This window comes from Sphaerodactylus townsendi, linkage group LG05 (genome assembly GCF_021028975.2).
Source record: "Sphaerodactylus townsendi isolate TG3544 linkage group LG05, MPM_Stown_v2.3, whole genome shotgun sequence".
Classification (NCBI taxonomy): Eukaryota; Metazoa; Chordata; class Lepidosauria; order Squamata; family Sphaerodactylidae; genus Sphaerodactylus; species Sphaerodactylus townsendi.
The window spans coordinates 112,525,139-112,529,087 of NC_059429.1; positions in this window are offsets into that span (position 1 = coordinate 112,525,139).

The window sequence follows — 3,949 nt, forward strand, 5'->3', positions numbered from 1 at the left end:
AGGCCTAACTTTACATGACAAACATTTGAGCACATATCACACATTCAGTTTAAGCCTGGTTGGCTGTTTCTAAAACAGGTACACACATTACCTTTCTACCATCACATTTTCAATCACCTGTATCTGTTAATGGTCACTTGGAAAGAGATTTGCAAAACACTTTATAGCTATGTATCGTAAAAAGTTAAAACTACTCTAGATAACATGATTTTAACAAACTACTTAAGGTGCAAATAGTTTACAGAATTCCTTTCCTTATACTTCTCTCCACGTATATCCCACATTTTATTATGTATAACTTTTGGCTCTTAAAAAGAAACCCTGTACTGTACGTAGCATCAAGCAATATTCTTATGCTATTAAATATATAATAAATGGGTTAGCCAACAAATAAATGAGCTATTACTGCCCTTGGTATTTAACTCTTTACTGCTTATGCAAGCTGCGACCATTTTAGACAAAACACCAGCAATAACATTAGATACAATGAACTAGACTGTAACTTGGCAAGCTGTGTTTGTTAAAGCAGGGGGTTGCTAATTTCATTATACTGCCAAAACCACATGCCAGGAATTGAACTGGGATCTAGATTAGATCTTCCCACGTTTTCTTTTCTTTCTGTTTAAGAGCAGGGCAAGGCAGATGGTTAATTAATCCATCAATTTTCTCATTGCTTCTTATCCCTTCGCTTCACATGTAAATGGATAGTTGCTCTGAATGTTTAAGCATACAGAATAACTACCCATATCGAGCTGCAACCAAAGGGAATCATCAGTACCAGTACAATATTTGGTTAAACCTCACAGTCCAAACAAAAGAACGAAACATATGCAAAGGTTTCTGTTTTCTTTTTGTTTTCCAGTAGTTATGGAAAGATGTGACCGCCCCCTTTAAAAACCGCATAGGATTGTAGAAGAACAAGACTTTCTACTGTGCCTTCTTCATGACTGGGATTATTAAAAGCACCTTGAACACTTTGTGGTGCTGAACTGCAACACCAGACTGCAATGATGTGACCTGAATACATTACAAACCTTCAGATTAGGGCTGAGATCCAAATGACTTTGAGCTGGCGATGCTTGAATGACCGCCATCCCCTGTCAGAGTTTGTTTTGCACTGCTTCAGGCCTACGCAGCTTGTGACCCACCAAGCTAAGTGAATCCACTGAGATGTGCCGAGTGTCTTACCAAGGCTCAATTAACTTCCCATTTCTGCCGCTTGCCTCGCTTTGCAAAAATGGGGATGGATTTGCACAGCACCCCATGGGTCACAATGCAGAGCTGGCAGTTTGCATTTGGCTCGAGGGGTCGCAGGTTGTGCAGGCTTGCGTGGTTTGTTTAAGCCTTCATTAATTAATGGAGTTGTGGCCATCTAGAAATAGTGGAGAGTGAGAAAAGCCATCTTTCATGCTGGGCTTGTGGGGGGAAAGTTTACACGACATGACGTGATAATAACTGCCTTCCAAATTACACTGCATATGTGTAAAATGAGAGCTGAGCACACACGCTTACAAGTAAGACTAACAGCCCAATCCAAAAGGGGGGGATGTTAGTGTGGTGGCCAGGAATGGTGTCACTGTGCTTCCTCCAAAGAGGCAACTGGTGGTGCAGGTGCCAGGGAAGGAGAAAATCCTTTTCTCTCCTAAGAATGACTTACACCACCCTTTATGCCACAAGAAGGGGGCATCCCTGGCCCAAAACTATACTGGGAGCAGGAGTAAAGTCAGTTGTGCTCCCGGGAATGCCCCCCTTCATGCCAGCGGAGGCCCCAATGGTGTAGAAGTGATGGTGTGGTAGCAAACATCTGGATTTGGGCACCGAGGAACTGTGTAGTGCCCCACCGTCAAGGTAAGTGCCTCTGGACTGACATCCATGCCACTCTGAACGGTGCTGGAGGCAATGGTTCCAGCGTAGGGTCACACCACTTCCAATGCGGCTTTGGCCTCCCCCTTAGGATTGCACAGTAAGAAATGCAAACTACAGTGGGGTCGCAAAAGTAGGCTTGATTCTCACAGGACCTGATGCATCTTTACTAATTGCAGCATTCACCATATGTATGAATGACTGACATAAAATCCTATTTGGGCCTATAGGGAAAAGCAAAGCACTCTTGAGGACAACCTTGCCATTGGAGGCAAAATAAGCACATCACTTTTGAAAAGAACACTCTTCCATCTACAATCTGCTTGCGTGTCACTCATTTCCTTTATCGGGTACAAGGAGAAATAACTGTGTGGTGGAGTCTGAAAACCAACTAAGCAGTGAATTTCTGCCCCAGTCCAGCCACCTTGCAACTTTCCCTCCCCATTCCATTCTAGGCAAAACAACCTGCACCATTCAGCGATGAAAAGGACTGGAGACCTTATTTTAAAAAATGAAAACAAGAATTTAAAAAAATTAAAATTTGTAAGTGGAATAGAGCATTGCCATGTATCACAGCACAATAGCAATTATTTTCAAGCCTGCAAAAAAAACAACACCACCTCCCTCTGTAGTAGTGCAGCTGGAAAAACTGGCGAGACAAAGGTGCCATGATGGATTAACGATGAGAAAATGGTGGTGATGTGGATGGGGCCTTTGCAGGGCAGGGAAATGTGAATAATGCGTTCCTTCCAGGCAGTGTGATAACATGCTCAGATAGCATTATTTCCAAAAAGATCTGAGTAAAGCAGGTTTGGAAGCCAAGACATAGAATACCCTCTAGGTGGAAACACCCCAAATTTAAATACAGCCATGACTAAACAGTAAATGCTGTGCTCATTACTATTTTAATTGCACCATAGCACAGCACATAATGTATTTCAGTGTATTGTTTGGTACCATTCACAGTACTTATATGTGAAATGCAAATTCTTGGATAAAGGAAACATAATCATCAGCATGGTGTGGTGGTTAAGAGTAGTGGACTCTAATCTGGAGAACCAGTTTTGATGTCCCACTCCTCCACATGAGTAGCAGACTCTAACCAGGTGAACTGGGTTTGTTTCTCCGCCCTTCCTCATGAAGTCTACTGGGTGACCTTGGGCCAGTTGCAGTTCTCTCAGAACTCTCTCAGCCCCACCTGCCTCACAAGGTGTCAGTTGCAGGGAGAGGAAGAGAAGGAGTTTGTAAACAGCTTTGAGACTCCTTACAGTTGAGAAAAGTGAGGTATAAATCCAAACGCTTCTTCTATGATAATGCCAAAATATGGGTATAGAAAGTTCCCAATTGATTAACTGATATTTAGATTGTGAATTCTTTGAGAAAGGGCTCCCCAACATTGGACTCACAGGTGCCATGGTGCCTGCTTATACTTGTCCTGGCATCAACCAAGTGTTTTTAGAATGTGGTTGGGCCAGGCAGAGCTTTTATCCAGCAACGCTTTGGATTGGCTGTGCAGATTTTTGATAGCAGTTTCCACCATACCACATGGATCTTCACTGGGTCACTACCCACTCACCATAAGCCGCGGGGTCACCTCTTTAAAAGCCACGGGGGTCCTGGACGCTCCCCACATCTCCGGCGCTCACTGCGTGGCTGCCAGGGATTTACCTCTCTCCCGCCTCCTGGCCGCGCGGCAAATTAGCTCCGCTAAAAAGAGCAACTTTTTAAAAAACCCTGCGGGTGCCGCGGGGTTGTGGGGAACCTCGGCTGTTTGCGCGCGGCTGATTCGCTGTGACGCGCAGCTCACGGCAATCAGGGAACAGGGAGAGCCATCTTGTTAAGTGGGGTGTCCCCGCCTAAAAGTGCACGTAGTGATGACGTAGGACTGTCGACACCCATTGCACTTTTCAAGGAAATTGAGACGCAGTGCACAACAAGACGCTCTCAACATTTCTTTTTTCTTGCTCGAGCTCCACGGTTGTGCGGGTTTGCAGCGCCCATTCAAGACACAGCCGGTTCTAACGGAGTGCGCTTTTCTTCGCTTTCCTGCCCGAAATATTTGCTTTCATTTCGATCTCGCGCGCTG